The following is a 19,663-nucleotide window of genomic DNA, read 5'->3' on the forward strand; positions in this document are numbered from 1 at the left end:
TGCTCAAGTGTAAACTTTTTTAAATGTGATATTGCTCTTTAAACATATTTGTATATTAAATATATTTCACTCAGTTTTGATTAGCTTATGACACTGATTCATGCTAAAATACTGCCTTATGCGTAATGTAGATTGTTTGCGAATATCTGCTTATAGGTTATATAATGTGGTTTAGTGCAAATATATTTCAGCCTCCGGTAAAATATGTGATACTGTCTAAATACATTATATTGTTATATAAATGTTCTGGTTTTGGTTGGCCTATGACAGTATTTATCATGCTGCCTTATGCACAGATGTTTGTGAATACAGACTGTGTAAATGTTTTAGTGATGTGTCGTTCGCGAACGATCCGTTTATTGCGTGCTTCACTAAATGCGTGCGGTGTATATCGCCCATCAACAGATACATGACCATGTACCAGTTCCAGGAGCTGAGCTGACTTCAGATGACAGGGATGTTGCCACAGTTGGTCGCCGCAATTGTGTGCATTGCACAGCAGTGCGTGGTAAAAGACAATTAACACCATGGAAATGCCAGGCATGCAATGTTCACTTCAGTTGAACAGGAACTGTTTTCAAGAGTGGCATAAAGATGTGTGACTGTGTTCAGATGTGTGTGCTCTGCTGACCACCTTCCACTAACCATCAGCCTTCAGAAATCATTCTGATATGATGACTATTTTTTTTAAATCAATTTTGGAAACTGTTGTGCAGCTTAATATATATTTTTTATAACCTGTGATAGTTTTTTCAGGATTCTTTATTTTGCTCACATTTGATTTGCTTAGAGCCCGCATCAACGGGGCATAAGCATTTACTGTGAGATACCTGCCTTTACTTTTGTTTATCGCTCACAATTGCTTTGTTTATAGCAGACTGATTATTTTTTTATTTTGCTCACATTTGATTTGCTTAGAGCAAATTTAGAACATTTAGTTCCTCCACATAGAGGAATTACAATAAAACAGATTGAAAAACAAAACCTTTGAATCTCCTCTACATCTTTGTTCAGGCTGCTTCACTTGATGGCCCATTAGCCATTGGGGGAGTGTCTATGGGGCTGTTTACACCTGGCCACTTCATGCGTTTTCTCAGATCGGATAGCTATCCGATCGTGAAAAGACCAGGTGTAAATGCCCTCCGAAACGCATTCGAGGCGGATTTGAATCCGATCGCTCAAACCACTTCAGGAGGTGGTCTGGGCCGCATTCCTGACTAAACTGGACAAGTGTAAATGCATCTGGTTGTTGAAACCACATATGTAAATTGTACTCCTCCCAAAAATGCAAAAAAATAAATAAACGTGTGAGAGCGTGTAATAGGCTATATGTAATGTTATAGCCAGATATGACGACGCTACTGGAACACGCGTCACCGCAGATGAGAAGCTGAGCATCTATTCATTAAGCCAACGTGCAAACTATTGCAAATCAAAGTGAAAGTAAGTCGCAGACGCTTAACACACAATCATCATCATTAAAAGTAAATTCTTAAGAAACGAAATGATCTTATCAGGGCTGTTGCCGCTCTCTTTTATTGCGGTCTTTGAAATTTTAGCTGATGATCAATAAAATGCAGCTCATATCTTTTGCTTTCGGTGACGTGCACTCCATTAAATCTGCATATAGCGCGGGAATTGAAGATCGGATTTAAATCCGTTTCGCAAAAACACATTTATGTGACCAGGTGTAAATGGAATCGTTTTGATAAATCAGATAGCTATCCGATCTGAGAAAACGCATGATGTGGCCAGGTGTAAACAGCCCCTATGTGACACCCCTGGTCTGAATCTCATTAATATTGATAGGCCATTACCACTCCCACGCATAAACCTCTTCTGACAAAAAAACGATTTTACAAAGTTTAAATCAATGTATTGTTTTATGTGAACGATTAGGCAGGATGATTTTCACATCATTTTGAAGCCAGAACTCGAAGCGACAACATTCATTAGTCAAAAGTCTTGTTGACACATATTTAGTATGTGTTTTGTGGCCTTATTTCAGCCACTTTCATTTAAAAAAAATTCAATAACCACGCATAAACATTATTCTCTTAAAAATTCAAACATATACATGCATGTTGATCACATATTATGCTAGCCCTGTTTGTGCTATATAGAGTGAATTTACACCTTTGCCATTAACATGTTTATAAATAACTGAAAAAAGCACAAATGTCAGGGCATGCCAGAAAACCCCTCAGACCCCAGAGGGTTAAAGTCAAAGTCAGTCTCTCTCTCTCTCTCTCTCTCTCTCTCTCTCTCTCTCTCTCAAGGTGGGAATTCCTCTTGGTGCAAAAGACCATTAGTTGTGTAGTTGGTTTCTGGTTTTGACCTTCTCCACTTACAGTTCAACTCAGCTGTTATTTGTCAAATAATCACAGACAGAAACACATACGGGAGAACCGAGAGCTCTTTAATTATATTAATGATAGAAAAGAGAGAATACAGGATAGTCTCTGACTCGATATGAAACACTTCTATAAAGACACAACAATATTACAAATAACTCTCTTCTGATTTCCATGCAAGCTCTGGTTAATATTTGTATATAAACTTTGTACTCTTTGTTCTAATATATTCTGTGCACTTTAAATCAAGTCTTTTTAGGGATAGTTCACCCGAAACTGTCCACTGACTTCTAATGTATGGACAAAGAAATCTCTAAATATTGTCTTTTATGTTCCACAGAAGAAAGAAAGTTATCCAGCTTTTGGTCGACATGAGGGCATATGTACATTATGTAAATCTTCATTTTTGAGTGAACCATCTTTTTAATACATTTAATCATTTAGCAGACGCTTTAATCCAAAGCGATTTACAAATGAGGAGAACAATAGAAGTTAAACTAACAATATTCAAGTGCTGTGAATAGTAGTTATTTGGTAAAAGAGTATAATGTACATGCATTAGGAACACAAGCAAGACTATGACATTAAACTACTTGATGTTGTTGATCTGTCAGTCTATCGGGGGAATTAATGAGAATAAACCGTGCTTTATACAACCCTCCTCTCCATCGTATGATAAAGTCCTGCTGATAGAGAACGTCAGCAGAAGCATCAACAGCACATCAATACATCTTTAACCCCCTGAGGTCGGCTATATCGCCGGCGATACCAGCTCGCTTTTTTTTTGTCAATGTAAAAGAAACTCATAAATACTCTGTTGACTTTGATTTTCCATAGGAGTTTCATACATCAATCGATTCTGTTAAATGTGTATTATTTTTGTGTATACTCACAATAAAAACAAAGTGTTGTGCTTTTTGCCAAATAAAGAAAAATAAACACGAAGCGAGTTCTGCCTTCTCTCTGCCAGTGAAGTCCATTCTGAAACGCGTCCGAAAATGAACAATAACTGAGCGAATACTCAGTCAAACAGACATACAGACACACAGGCATGAAGCTTGAATTCTCTTCTTTTAAATGAAGTAATTTATATAAAAAACAAATATTCTAATCTTGTGAAATCTGTATTAAAAGAGAGCGATTCCAGTCGAGCTCATCTCATCTCATTACGTTATAATCGGCCACGCCCACGGAGAGCGCGCGCTATTCAAACGCAAATGACTGAGACGATCCCATACAAACTGTGAACGCCCACATATCAGCTCGAGAAAACACATCAAGTTTATTCAGATGATCAGTGTACTTGTCTACACTGTCTCGCAGCGCTGTGAGGAATAATAATAATGGAAAACTTACCTCAGAAGTGCTGGTATTTCGAGGAGCAACGGATGGAATAATGTAGTAAGTTTTTTTTTTCATTCTCAAGTAAATCGCGTTTCTGTGTGAATGAATGAACGGCAGAGATGCGCTGTTTACCACAACTCGCAAAAAGACGGTTTAAATTTGAATTGCGTTTCTGTGTGTGAATTAATGATCTGCTTTTAGCAAACTATTTAGCTATACTGAGTAAAATCGATTGAAATATGTTGAAATAAAATGTATTTGTATAAGCAACGTATTAAACTGCAAATTAACATTTATATTCCTTATAATAAAAACGAAAGACCTATGTTACAGACATATGAAAGACAACATTTCGTTGATTAGTTTTGGATAGATTACACATTTTTACTGTAAAATATCTGCCACCTCAAATAAGCTTTTGTTTGCCAATTTTTGCTAATATGTTAAATATAGTATGTTTTGTCAATGTAGGCTATATTCGAAGTTTGAAATATGTATGATAAAATGTATACTTTAGTTTTTACAAAGAAAGATTACACTTCAATTGTTGTTGTAATTGTAACCTTTTTAATAAAAATATATATATTTACAAGGTAGATGTAAACAAATTTTAAAAGGTAAATATAAGCATTTTCTTTAAATAATTTTTATTGTGTTTTATTATTGACAAATTTGGGGAGAGGATACATATTCCAAAACTGAAAATACAGTATGAGAATTAACTGCACAATTAATAGACATGTTTTCCTTGGATATTATACAATTTGCAAGCAAAATTTGTTAAAAAAAAAAAAATTGACATGCTTCCAACTGTGAACCAATTTGGTAGAATATATATATATATATATATATATATATATATATATATATATATATATATATATATATACTGTATATATATTGCTCTTGCATTCTTTCTTGTGGCTATAGGTGACACACCTGAATGAATGGCTCATTAAGTATGCGGGCCCCATTGTCTCCTCAGGTGTGAACCACTACATATGCATGATGCTGTTGAATGGTTGACGCCCCTTGCGCATATTGCCTTTTCAAACAAAAAGTGTTTTACAAGATTTAAATCAATGTATTGTGTTATGTGAATGATAAGGGCAGGATGATTTTCACATCATTTTGAAGAAAAAACTCTAGGCAAAGACATCAATTAGTCAAAAGTCTTATTGTCACATATTTAGTATGTGTTTTGTGGCCTTATTTCAGAAACTTTAGTTTTTAGTTTTTTCAATAACCATGCATAAACATTATTCTCTCAAAAATACAAACATGTACATGCATGTTGCTCACATATTATGGTAGCCCTGTTTGTGCTAAATAGAGTGTAATTATACCTTTGCCATTAATATGTTTATAAGCAACTGAAAAAAGCACAAATGTCAGGGCATGTCAGAACATCTCAAGGACCCCAAAAACCCCTCAGACCTCAGAGGGTTAATAAAACTCTGTTTACCGTATGTGTTTAATGGAGCGCAAACAGAGCAATTGAGTCAAGAGTTATCTCTAATAAACCTAAATGTCACAGAAAGGAAGGGTGTGTGCAGTGAAAAGAATGACATTGACTTCATTTATTGAGTGCAGATGTTTAACCTGTTAAGCTTCACCAGTGCGCGGATGCACTGAAGCATTTTATTTTTATGTATTTCATTCAAAGTTACTATCAGATTTAATGTTATACCTTGACAAACTATACATCATTAAAAAGATATAAGGCTCAAGTTTCAGTATTTGACCACTATTGTATTCTGAGAAACTTATAGTGACAGTTATGTCTTAATTTGTGTCAGGAGTTATGAAATGAAAAAATGCATCGATACCTTTAATATGAGCGTCAGCTGGTCCATTCAGAAAAAAAACTCTGTGCTGTCGTCATGACAGTGCTTCACAAAACAACGTCCCTCAGGGCTTTTAGCTCAAAAATGTGCAGATTTGGAGAAATATTGATAGATTCTCATAGGTTTACATCAGATTTCTATAGACAGGAATAATATTTATTGAATTTATACCCAAATGCGTCAATGTAATCATTATGAGCGCTTGATACTGTGATGTACTGTGTTTTCAATTCATACCAGCAGCCTGAGGGCGCTATATGCACAATAATACTCCATATATGGAGCATGAAGAAGAGACATAATCATGTGACATTCCAGGAAGCCTCGAACACACACACAAACAGCTAACAGAGATCGCTGTAACATGCAGATATAGACGTTTTGAAGACAATAAACATGATTGCAATGATATTTGATTTGCCTGTGTTCTTTGAGCCATGTCAGGTATTTTCATAATAATAGATTATATTTATAATATAATGCTAATCGATATAGACTAGGGCTGTACTGTCCCAGTCGATTAGTCGATTAATTGGTCGATACGTTCTGGTTCGACCAAAATTCTGATTGGTCGATTTTTTGCCGCGTTCATTTCATCAGTTTTGCCGTGTTTATTTCATCAGTTTTGCCGCGCTGAGGCGCGCTCATTTCATCAGGTGGAAAGCACTAACTGCTAATGGGGGTGTTTTCAGAGTACCCTTGTTTCACTGTAACAGTCTGTCTTCAGAACACCCCCCTTGTTTTCACCTTTTTTGGATTAGCCCAACCCAAGAGAGAGCGATAACTATAGAAGGTTTGATGCTGAATATTATTTATTTAATTGTGAGAGCGTTTAATAGTCAGTCCTCTTCTAACATGTCAACAACAAAGAAATCGACAGTGTGGCAGCATTTTGTTAAAATTGATAACAGGAAAAAGGTCGAATGCAAAGTTTGCAAGCAACAGTTTTCCACAGCTCGACGATAAACATGACATATCATCTAAAAGTGGTAAGCTCACTTGTCTGCGTTAGCTTGCCCTGTCTGTTTTGAGTAGGCTATATGAACATATCAGAATTTGCAAATTTCAATGTTTTAGTGTGATAACCTAACTTTTTTATTTTTTATTTGGAGCCTAATGCGTAATTGCGCTGTGCTGTTGGTTGTGTTAGTTTTGAGCCTAGGATGCTTTATTTTTCAGTTATGCACTTTATTTCGTTTCTGCTCTTGATCTGGTTTGTTTAATAAATATTCTTTTTTTATTAAAGTGGACGTGCCTTTTGTGTTTATTAAGAGTAAAAGCTTTAAGTTAATAGTCTATTCGTGTCTCAGCTGCGAAGCTGAGCTCATGTTCAGCCTCGCTCGGTGCGAGGACATGCACGGTGAAATGATAGTGTCTGACAGTTATAACTTATTATTATAACATATGACAAAAATAATTGTCTAAATTATGTTACATATTCCTCAACAGTTCTTGTGATGATATCACTAGTTGACAACATAGTACTATTTTCGGAAATCATAAGCTATGATATTGCGCAGGTGCACGTGATGCAACGCTGTCAGAGCCGACAGACTCGAGTGTCAGACTCATTTCAGTGCAAAATAATTAGGTCAAAAACTATTTAATATACTGCAAATAGCCTACTAGTTTTTTATGTTTATTTATTATTCATTTAGGCGGACAACAAGGCTACCAAGTACTGCGCATCTAATTAATTTAACGTTTTTTTTTTTTTTTTTTTACCGTCATTTTTAGTCGAAAATTTCAGGACTTCAGTCGACCAAGATTTTCTTTGGTTGAGTACAGCCCTAATATAGACTTTATCATAGTGCAGAATACTATAAAATAATATATTTTCGGTCAAATTTTTTTATCTGAAGCCAAATTAGATCACAGAAGGTTATTAAAACACTCGACTTGCGTTATAAAGTAAGTTTGGAGCACAAACATGGTTTTAATCTCATAAATTGTCGTGTATTGATGGTGTGCTGAGCTAACATGCTAGCTAGCTTTAGGTGCACCTGCCACAGGTCAAGCAGTTATTCTTTTATGACTTTTTTCTAAATAGGTAACTTATGCTAACTGAAATGTTTCTTTATTCCAGAAGGGCATTTGATACAGTTTCAAATGTGAAGTGAGAACTTTGATAAAAGAAATTAGGGTTTGAAACCCTATGAATAGCCTGTGAATAGCCAGTCGTTAGTAACTATAATGCAGACAAAAGATATGCATATTTAGAGCCATAACCAGGCTGGAGAGGTGTGTGAATGTGTACTGGGGAGACTGAGACTGAATGGGGCTCGTTTGCACCACAAAACAATAGAGACAATAGACTGAATAGATGACTTAGATGATGACTAAACATCAGTAGCATTTTAGAGTCTAATCAAAATAAAGTCATATGACATGATCTTGAAAAACATTTAACTAAATACAGAGTTTTAGACTTATCATCTTCAGATTTTAAATATAACATGGTCAGACATATGGCTTAGCTGCAGTGCATTTCTAGATTGATACAGTGCCAACTTCAATGATATTTTCATGAAAATGTTTCATACAAATACATTTCTAATAACTTTACAAAACTTTGAAGCTATTTATAACAATTTTTTTCATTATGACAATAATTAATTCTACATTTACAATAAACTGCCAGCTGTCAGCTTTCAAATGAGATCATACTTGTGCTTTTAGTAGCAAGGGTTCATGAACTTTATCTGTTTCAGTTTGGGTATGTCATTTCTGGGGATTTTTCAAAAGTGGGGTTTCAGCTTAACAGGTTAAACTGAACTGCAGGCGGTCTGTGAATGAGACGCGGGGTTTTGCATTGAAACACAGCAGGCAAACGCTGCACTACTGTCTCGAGAGTGTTCGTCCCGGCTGTGTGTCGAACTCTGATGTGTGTCAGTTCTACAACAGCAGTGAACAGACTTCATTAACCCTCCAACATCAGGCCTCAAGAACATGTACAATACACAGTCAGCCAGTGGGTTCAGAAACACAAGATATCTAGACAAATACGCAAATATATGAAATGATGTAAAACTGTTGGAACTGTAAAAATTATCTATAATAAAAGTCAGGATTATGTTCGGGAGAATGAGAAAAGTGTAAGTCAGAAGCACCAGGAACAAACTGCCCAAAATTTTCTTGCGCTTTCGAGAAGTAAGTGATATTGTGCGTGAAAGACCGCGACAAGTGCCAACAAAACACAGAATGACTATTGGGTAGGGGATTAAACAGCCGATAAATCGGGACAGAAAGCTAAACAGCCGATCAGAGTATACGTCTGCAAAGATCATAGGAACACACCAGATGATCACAGAAATGACACAGCAGACTTTCAGTGAATGATGAGATCTGTACCAGATAGGATGAGAAACCAGAAGATATCGTTCAAAAGCAACACATGCCATAAAATACACACCCACAATCAAACTATAATAATATGCATTTAGCGCATATGTAATATTGGCATCCCCTGACCTTTTGATTGTCCATGTTAATCTACAAATGATCTGAATGAGATCTGAAAGAATCAAATGAATAACAAACACTGGAGTGGAGCGATGAGATTTGATAAGAGCACACAACGCAAACAGAGTTAAGATCATGATTGGAATCTCAATGGCTGAAATTATCATGAAAATTAATGAGTCTGCAAAATAAAGATCTGCAGATAGATATTTCCTGTAAAATTCCCTCATCTGACGGCTCCATTCATCTTCATAATGTACTCCACTTGATCCGTTGCTGCTGCCGTTGATATAATAATCTTCACTTGATCTGTTGATGCTGGCGTTTTGTTCTGCCATTGTTTCATGAAATCTTGACAGGCAACACTAAATAACAAACCAGTCATTAGTTTAAAAAACATGCATTCATTTACTATTTACTACTTTATTAAAAACATTAGGGACAAATATATGACATAACTTGTTTTCTGTGTGATTGTTGAAATAAAGTTTCCTCAGTTTGCTCTACATGTTCTTTAGAGGAGATGTGTGTAATGTTAGAAAGCTTGAAATACGTGAAATGTAAGATTAAAGTTTGGAAATCCTCCATTTGAACAATATCACAGAAGCAAGAATGCTGTTGTTCTGAATATTCAGTCCAGCACAGCTGCAAGTGTACAATGGTTTATTAAACTAGGAGTAAATCTTGAAGAACTTACGTTACTGACAGGATTGTGTGTTTCGTCTGCAGGTCAAAGCAGAAGTTTGTGGAGCAACACACAGACTGACAGATGTTTCACAAGTTTCCACTGCCGTGTTTAAAGAGCTCTTCATTCACTGCACACACTGTAAAAACACACATCTTAAAGCTTGTGGATCTAATGTAGGAAATACCTGAGATTACAGACAAACTATTTGATCCAACGTGTGCAACTGTAATTACCTTAAAGACACAATTAACTAACAATGGTGTTTGAGTGAAAAACCAGTCTAACTTTCACAAACGGTTCGGCTCAACTACGACGACTGAAGTAATCTGAGAACGCTTTATATCTGATGCTTTCATTTTTAAAGTTCACTCAGCGTTTATTCATATCCTCAGTAGAATAAGAAACCCATGAATGATCGGTGAGAGAAAGCACAGATACTTTGATCTCTCTAAAATATTGATTCTTCTGCTGCTCTGCAAGCCTGTTTTCTTTAAGAAATGGAAATCTGTTGCTGACTGACTGAAATCACACTCAATGTTAATTAAAGGAAACTAGTTTAAGTGCAAATGATCACAGTGAGACCAGAGGCTGAAACACAAAGGTAGTTGACTATATAAACTCACGGATGAGATGATCTCATGATCTTCCCTGGAATCATAATGAACATCAAACTACAAGACAGATGATGAAGTTTATGAGCTGATCACATCATCATCAAATGAATATCAATAACCTGAAATGGAAACTGATTCTGACAGGACCTTAAAGAAAACTTTCAAACCTGCTTTAAACAATTCCATCTTAATTTCTTTAATTTCTTCTACACATAATCAAGCACACTAGAGAGTCAACAAGCTGAACAACATGTGCTAACGTTTGAATAAAGGCTGAAACACAACAACACAATAATTCCCACATGAGACGACATGATCTTACCCGGAATCAGACTGAAGACTGAAGACGCTGCTCATCTGGAGATGATAGTGTTTATGAGCTGCTCAGCGTTCTTTTATAGCCTGAATTAACTCCAGAAACACCAAACAAAGATGCATTAAACATCATTAACAGTTAATGCACATGCAACCGCATCAGCACTCAGCAAACCAAACCAAACTCCACAATATAAAACCATTTAAAAAAAGACAAGTGTTATAGAAAGGAGAATGTGAAGAGCCAGAAATACAATGATATAATACTAAGATGTTTTATCAAATTATGATTATGCAGTGAGAGCAATATATAGACAAAATCTTATAGCAACTTGTTCTTCTGACACAGAAACTTCTGACTGGTGGTGGTTGAGGAGAGATCCCCTGATATGATTGTAAAGCGCTTTGGGTGTACAGTAGTACATATGAAAGCGCTATATAAATGCCCGATTCTATTCTATTCTATTCTATTCTGAAAACAAAATCGCTACATCTTTATTTGCAGTTTCATTCCAAGTCAAACTAACAACTGTGAATTAAAATGGTGAGGTATCCTGTTGTAAACATGAACCATGTCTGTTGACAGTTCTGTTCTGTGGGAAGGGAATGAAAAGTGCTCAAATCCGCTGCACAGCCTGGAACATAACATTCATATCCATGATCTGACATTTCCCCTGTTGTCTTTGCTTGCTTCTTCACAACACCTGCAGAACTTGTGATGATTCGGCTGTGCAGGTCCACGTTAACACTGCCTGGCTTAGAACATGGGCTGCTATATGACAATATTGGGGGCGTAAATATTAATGATCTCGACTGCAAGGTCACAGTCGGTGTTGTGCTGGGATTCGCCCGTTTTTCAGCCATCTTTAGGGTGCTTTCACATCTGTAGTTCGGTTCATTTGGTCCGGACCAAGGGCGAAAAATGATACTTTGTAGCATTTTTAAGGCGTTTTGGTTCCTTTTCACACCACACTGATCACTCTGGTCCGAATCAGTTTATGAGTTGATAAAACGAACCAAAATGCAGTCACGTGACAACATCCACATCACTCGGAACGCATTTCCATAACTGCACTTCGTTTGGTCAGAATTAACATGCGGGATAATTCCAAATGATCTCCCGGAAGTAAACAACGAGGTGGAAAATCCGGCAGACAACATGCCGCTGTTTACAATGGAGAGACGACTGCGTGGGCTGATTGTATCCTTGGTAATATTTTATCATATAGTTTGTCTACACCACTTTAGACAAACAATAATATTTGAGAATGAAGAGAGGATGCGGCTCGGAAATAATGTTAATAATAATTTCTATCAGGCTCCGCACCTTCTCACAACTCCAAGTTTGTCCGCGAGCTGCAAACTATCAACAAACATTTCTCCTCATCCTATAATGCACAACACAGCTGACTACGCCAACTGGCTTAGCTGCTAGTCCAAAAATGCGCAGTTCTTTAGCAGTTGGTTCTGTTCGAGGTCGGATCACGTTCTCACCACAAATGAACCGCTCCAGATTTCGTTTCAAAGCGTACCGAGACCACCTCTTCCAGGAGGTCTCGGTACGCTTGTTTGGTCCGCCTTTGGTGCGCACCCGAGTGCGATTGGCGCATTCACACCTGCCCAAACGAACCGCACCAATGGGGAAAACGAACTCTACTGCGATTCAACCAAACTAAATGAGGCAGGTGTGAAAGCACCCTTAAACACAAGATTTACATATGAAGGAGGAAACAATGGAGTTTGAGGCTCACGGTATGTCAGTTCCATGTACAGAACTGTTATTTTTCAACTATGCCAAGATAAATACAGTTTTCCATTCTATGGCACCTTTAATATTGGTGAAAAGCTAATTCATGTTTAAGTATTGTGAACATTAGACTTTTTCACAGTACGGTACACTTGAGGAACAATCAAACAGCATCTTAGCTTAAAGGAACACGGCGTCTTTTTGGAACTTTATCTTATTCAGCGTATCCCCCAGTGTTAGATAAGTCCATACATACCCTTCTCATCTCTGTGCGTGCCGTAACTCTGTCTGACGCACCCACCGCTAGCCTAGCTTAGCACAAAGACTGGAGGGAAATGGCTCCAGCTAGCATACTGCCTAGAGCCCTGCACGGGGCAAAACATCCAGCCCTAACCGAGACCTGGTCCGTGGTGTTCAAGCCCTAATCTGGCCTCAGCCCGAAAACGTCTGCAATTTTTCAGCCCGAACCCGACCCGAGACCAACATCAATATCACTTTAAGCTCTCTCTGACACGCGCTCTCTGATGCGCGCTGTCTCTGCTAGACACACACACATACACACACACGCTATTATGGCCACAAATATTAATACAGACTGTCCATTACAGAGAAGCATAAGCATGCAGTAGAGAATATTATATAGCCAAATGTGATCTAGCAGTAAATGTCAATGTCAAATGTCCTTTTTTTTATGTCAAGTAACTTCACTGAAGAACGTTTCAAAGAACTCTTCGTCAACTGGTTAACGTTAAATAATAATAAAAATATAATAAAAAAAAATAATCTATTGAACTGAGTAGGCTCATTCACTGTTTACTCACGAGTGTTGTGAAGAAAAATAATAGCATCCACTGTTGAAGGCTTCAGGCTCAGTAATCAAATCAAAACTCTTTCAAAATGCAGCTCTTCCTGAAGTATTGGGAACTTTTAGTAGCTCCCCACGCTCCAACTTCTCCCTGATGCTCTGCATGGTCAACTGTCACCTGATGCATTGCACTCGCGTGATCGCATATTGCGTTGCATATTTATAATATTATCAATATAAATATATTTCATACAGTAGCCTGCGCTCTGCACGTATATTATGGGCACGATGAAAGGAGAAAAGCTGAGCCCGAGTCCGACCAAAGCCTGTAGTCTGTATAAAAAAATAAATAAATTGACCTGACTGCTCCCAATAAGTGACAAAATAACGCCAACATTTTCCTATTTACATTTGACATGTATAGTCACAGCGTGTACGAATAACATGGTCACATATTCTCAGAAGGCGAAGCACTGCTACTTGGGCGGAGTGTGATAGAGTGGGACACTCTGAAGGGGATAATACTGGTCTGACAGTTTCCTTTGACAGGGCTCCGGTCAGGGAGAAGGGCACGGAGAAATTATTCCAGCAAACTTTATTATTGAAGTTTGGGTACAGGCATTGGTGTACAAATAGGTATATGTGGGTGTGTGTGTGTGTTTTCGCTTAGGTTACGCACACGAGAGCCACCATCCCACAGAATGCGGAGTCGGGAATGAGGATGTGATGCGCTCGGAAAGGAAATGACATCACTACAGTTTCAAAATAAAACGACAGGAAATAAAAGACTTTCCGACATAGCCGCCCCCAAATTTAGCAATAAAGTTGAATCCCAAAGGAAAGTCTACTTAGTTGGCGCCGTCTTCATCCTCCCAGGCTGGCAGCCGCACAAGGCGCACGACTGGCCGTAGGTAGGTCTGTCCCTTGATCTTGACTTCAGCTGCCCTGACTCGTCCATCCGAACCTGAACAGGTCTTCACCACTCTCCCGATGGGCCACTGAGCTCTGGGTAGCTGCGAATCAATCACCATCACCACCTGGCCAGCAGTCAGATTGTCTGTGTCCTTGTGCCACTTCGACCGCTTCTGAAGGTCCGGGAGGTGGCGACGGATGAAGTTGGACCAGAAATGGTCCGCCAGGATCTGGCTGTGGCGCCATCTTCTTCTGCTGAGAAGGTCACTAGATGCGTAGACAGCCTGTGGGAGTGATGCGTCGCGGCGTCCCATCAAGAGTAGATTTGGTGTGATGGGATCTGGATCCGCAGCATCGGAGGAAATGTACCCAAGCGGTTTAGCATTGAGTATTCCCTCCACTTCAATCAGCACAGTTTGCAGCACAGGTTCGGCGACGGTGTGGTCCCGAAGGATGACTTGGAGAGCTGACTTAATCGACTTGATCTCTCGTTCCCACGTTCCCCCAAAGTGTGGAGACCCAGGGGGGTTGAAACGGAACTCGATTTGCTGTCTGGCCAGCTGTTCTTGAAGAGGAACTTCTAAAGCGGCAAAACTGGCTTGCAGCTCCGCAGCTCCACCTCGGAAGTTGGTTCCTCTGTCAGACAGGATCTCAAATGGCTTGCCGCGGCGGGCGATGAAGCGGCGGAGAGCCATCAGGAAAGCATCAGTGTCTATGCTCTCCAGTAGGTCAAGATGCACACAGCTCGTCGTCATGCACTTGAAAATCAGACCCCACCGCTTCTCTGTGCGCCGGCCCACCTTGACATTGTAGGGGCCGAAACAATCGACTCCAGTCGACCAGAAAGGTGGCTTGTATAAGCGGAGTCTGGCAGGGGGTAAGTCTGCCATCTGAGGGACCACTGGAGTAGCGCGCCATTTCTGACATTCAACACAGCCGTGCTGATGACGCTTGATGGACTCTCTTCCCCGGAGGATCCAATATCTTCTCCTCATTTCGGCGAAAACCCGCTCGGGACCAGGATGTAGCAGTTCACCGTCATATTTCTTAATGAGCAGCTTCGTGACATGAGATTTGGGATCGAGGATGATAGGATGCATCGCATCTGGGTCAAGATCTTCTGCTCTGCGTAGTCTACCTCCCACTCTCACCAGGCCAACAGCTTCATCATACTCTGGAGCAAGCATGAGCAGGCGACTCAGTCTCGAGATGGACTTACCAGCAGCAAGAGTTTCCATCTCTTCAGGGAAGGACTCACTCTGGGCTTGTCTGAGGACATGTAGCTCTGCTGTTTGGACGTCAGCTGCTGTCATGGTGGGGCTGCTCTGGTCATCAGCCGCCCCGTGAAGGCTCTCATGGGTAGCCTTGAGAAGACTGTCCCAGTTGTCTATATCAGACCTGAGTATCGTGGTCGGAGAGCAGGTGGTGGCTCCGCAGAACAATGTCTTCCGTAGTTCATCCTCGTCAGCTTCTTGGGCTTCTATTAACTGAAGCACTGGCCAGGAGTCTGGATGTTGTCGGAGGAATGGTGGACCTTGGCTCCACCGGTTCGGCTGGCTGAGCTCGAGCAAGGGTTTGCCGCGAGTAAGGTCATCGGCTGGATTGTCAGTGGTGCTGACGTACCGCCAGGTCGAGTTTTCAGTGAGCTCCTGAATTTCTGCGACTCTAGTTCCTACAAAGACCTTGTAGCGACACGAGTCGGAATTGAGCCACGTCAAAACTGTCATCGCGTCAGTCCAGAGAGTGACTTGCTGGGAAGGGAGTGACAGTTCTGTCATAATGACTTTAGCTAGCTGGGCTCCGGCTAAAGCAGCACACAGTTCGAGGCGTGGCATGGATAGTTGTTTGCGAGGGCTCACTCGTGACCGAGCCATCACAAATGCAATATGGACTTCACCTTGATTGTCTTGGGTGCGGAGGTAAGCGACGGCCCCGTAGGCTCTTTCAGAGGCGTCGCAGAAGATGTGTGCCTCTCGTCTGGGTGGCCCAGTGTCTGCTACTGATGGGACATAGCATCGGGGGATTTCCACTTGTGGAAGATGGATTAGTTCACTCTCCCATTGTGTCCAGATATCCAGCAGAGCCTCTGGTCTGATTGGTTCATCCCAGCCAACTCCCACTCTCCACAGGTCTTGAATCAGGATCTTTGCTCGTGTGGTGAATGGAATTAGATATCCGAGGGGATCATATTGTGTTGCCATCACCTTATAGATGTTCCTCAGAGTTGGCTGTGAATACTCTACTGGTCTGTGGCGGTACCCAAGGCGATCGGAAAGGCAGTTCCAGCGAAGGCCTAAGGCTGGCTCTTCGGGATCTTGTCGAGGCTGAGAGAGCCACAACTCGGTGCTTGCTGCTTTCGCTTCCAATGGAAGATGCTCAACAACTGTGGGGGTGTTACTGGCCCACTGCCTGATGTCAAAGCCTCCAGCTGAGAGCAGTTTACGCATCCGGTTGATAATAGTCTTGGCTTCATCAGCGTTCGTGACACTGGTCAAACAGTTGTCGACGTAGAAGGCAGTCTCCACAAGGTGTAGGATGTCCTCATGACCGCTGCTGTTATCCTTCACATGCCGCTGAAGGGCGTATGTGGCACAGCAGGGACTGCATGTCGTCCCGAATGGCAAAACCTGCCACTCATACACCGTTGGTTCCTCCTCCCTCTTCATACCTCTCCAGAGAAAACGGAGAAGGGGCTTGTCTTCTGGTAACAGGCGAACTTGATGAAACATCGCTTTGATGTCACCACTGATAGCCACACTGTGTTCTCGGAACCGAAGTAGTACACCGAGGAGAGTAGGACCTAAGGTCGGACCGGGCAACAGTTGACTGTTGAGACTTTGACCGTTGTGCTGGTAGGAACAGTTGTAGACAATCCTCGCCTTACCGTTGTGGTTGACAACGTGGTGCGGCAGATACCAGGACTCTGTGGAGCTGTCTACTGTGTCAGGAGGTAGAGGTTTGGCGTAGCCCAACTGTTCAAGCTTCTGTATTTCTTGACAGTAGGTGTTGGCTAGAGCAGTGTCTTTGGCTAGACGGCGTTCTGTGCTCCGTAGCTGTGGGAGCAATGTGTGCTTTGGAGCCCAGAGCGTAAGGCTAGCTTTGCGCCTCAGTAGTGGAGTAGCATACCTTGTTACTCCATCCACTTCTACCTTGACTGTGCGCTGTTCCAGCAGTTCTAGGGCCTGCTGATCTTCTTTGGAGCGGATCACAGTCTTGGCGTTGGCATACGGGGTTATGTCAACTTCCCACAGTCGTTCAACATGCCGCTGCAGCTCTGAGTTAGGAAACATGGTGAAGTAGCAATGAGAGTGCTCACCAGTGAGGTTGAGGTTGGCGGGGCCTTGCAATGTCCAACCAAGAGCAGTACGCACAGCTACAGGACTCCCAGGAGGACCTGCTCGGACCGGTTGTTTGGGAAGCAGCAGATGTGGAAAGTCAGAGCCTATCAGCAGAAGCGGCTGGACCTTGTCAACCTTCGGCAGAGGAAGACCTTGCAGGTGGGAGTATCTGCGCATGAGTGACTTGACAGGATAGCTATGTTCAGACAGGCTCAGCTCACCAGCAGTGAAGGCATGAAAGATGTGGTACCTTTGTTTGGGAGAATGAGCTGGGGAGATGTCGAACGAGACAGCGGCTCCTTGTAGATGGATCACCTCATGGCGGACAGTACGCAAAGGCAAGCTTTCAGGCTCTTTGGCTAAATGGAGATGCCGGACTGCTGAGGGAAGGATGAGGGTTCTCTCTGATCCGTCGTCCAGAATAGCGAAACCTTCCAGAGAGTGCTCGGCATTGTACAGGCGCACCTTAACTAGCTTCAACATGACTCTCTGCGGACGACTAGGACGGTCAACGTATATGGTGTCGGGAGCAGCACTGACCATTAACACTTTCTTAGCCTCTTGGGAACACACTTCGTGGAGCACGGTCAGGTGTTGCTGTTTGCACACTTGGCAAGGCTTCTTGAGAGTACATGCCTCAGGTTTATGGTTCCTGCCACACCTCCAACAGCCTTTCTCTTTAATCCAGGCAGAAATCTCTGATGGAGTGAGTGTTTTGAATTTGGGGCATAAGCTGAGGTAATGCTCACGGGCGTCGCAGTACGGGCAGTAAGGCTTCACACTGGGTTTACCTTTGGGTGTCTTTGTGCTGCGAGCAGGATCTGGAGGGGCTACCTTAGCTTGGCTCTCAGTGTTGTAAAACACGTTGGATGAAGGACCCTGGGATTTCCTTTGGCCCTTAACTGGCTTAGGCTGGTCTTGGAACATCAGAGCTGCTCGAGATGAAATGCGCTTTGCTTGTGACTTTAACTGAAGCCAAACAGAGAAGTCTTCAAGCGTGTAAGTCTGATCAGTGCCGGTCCTCAGGATGCCTCGGTTTATGCTATACTCCACAAACCCGTCTCGATAGTTAGTAGGCAGTTTGCTGAGCAGCCTGTCGACGTGGGAGCCGCATCGCAGCTCATAGCCATTCTCACCCTCGAGGGAGCGGAGCATGCCGACTAGACCTTGTACTGATAGGGCAAAGTTGTCAAATGCCTCTGGATCTCCAGATCTTACGTGAGGTGAGTTTAAGATGGCACCCAGCTCGCTCTGCACGAGCTGACGCGGTTGCCCATATTTATCTTGGAGAGCCTGGAGAGCTGAGGTGTACGGCTTTGGATCGTGCATGTAGGCTTGGGCTAGCTTGTAGGCGCTTGGCAGTTTCAAGTGATCGAGGAGGACTTGATATTTGAACTGCTCTGTGAGGTGAGCATGTGTATTGAGCAGATTATCCAAAGCCATCTTGAGCAGGGCAAAGTCTGACTCTTTACCTGAGGTGAAGTGAGGTAGAGTAGGTCTAGGAAGGCCATAAGATGTGGCAACTAGGAGCTCCATGAGGTCTGTACCCGGCGCTGCCCTGTAATCTAGAGGCGCTGTGCCCTGTCGTGGAGAAGGTGGCATGGCGGGGTAAGGATAGGACAGCGTGTTAGCAGCTGATAGCACTGGCTGTAAAGGTGTAACAGGTGGAGGCACATATTGGACCTGGGCTTGGCTATAGACCATCTGTGGCTGGCGAAGTGGGGCCATATACTGTTCTACTGACAGTGGCGGAGCACGTGAGGTAACTGCACTCACGGCTGGTCTGGGAGCCGACTGCGAAGCTGGGTTGATGGTTGCAGGAGGAGGAAGCATGGTAATATACGTAGGCTGTGGCTGGGCGAGTATACTAGTAGTAGTATAAGCACTCACTTGTGGAGCGGGCTGGACTGATGGAAGACTGGTCGAGACAGGTGGACTAAGGACTGCACTGGAGACTGGTGGCAGAACATGAATAGATGGAGTAGAATGGAGCAGTCCATGTGCACCTTGTGAGTGGAGAAGGAGAGTCTGAGCTTCTGATGAGGACCTTAGGTTGTACTCACATTCACTGAGGGGCCTGGAGGAACTGGGACTCTTAATTCCTTCTTCCTTCAGGAAAGACGTGATAAGAGCTGCTTGCGCCAATTCCATCTCTTTCTCTTTCAGTCGCCGTCGCAACATCTGATGCCTGGTGATAGCCTCTTTACTCTTGTATGCCATCTCTGCTTTCTCCTCCA

At 41.9% G+C, this 19,663-nt stretch overlaps 1 protein-coding gene and 1 long non-coding RNA gene across 2 annotated transcripts in view; one reads left to right on the forward strand and one right to left on the reverse strand.

Annotated features, from left to right (window-relative positions):
* Positions 1-19,663, forward strand: part of LOC309501994 (uncharacterized protein) — a 206,986-nt gene that overhangs the window by 127,155 nt on the left and 60,168 nt on the right. The gene's annotated exons all lie outside the window — the stretch shown is intronic.
* The window catches only part of LOC309502049, a 117,715-nt gene continuing 107,287 nt past the window's right edge, over positions 9,236-19,663 (reverse strand). Inside the window, exons 3-4 of the long non-coding RNA XR_014207092.1 lie at positions 9,705-9,831; positions 9,236-9,372 (exon numbers count right to left, since the gene is read on the reverse strand). This is a non-coding gene — a long non-coding RNA (uncharacterized lncRNA). The remainder of the gene's footprint in view (positions 9,373-9,704; positions 9,832-19,663) is intronic.

This window comes from Leuciscus leuciscus (genome assembly GCF_965113295.1).
Source record: "Leuciscus leuciscus genome assembly, chromosome: 6".
Lineage (NCBI taxonomy): Eukaryota > Metazoa > Chordata > Actinopteri > Cypriniformes > Leuciscidae > Leuciscus > Leuciscus leuciscus.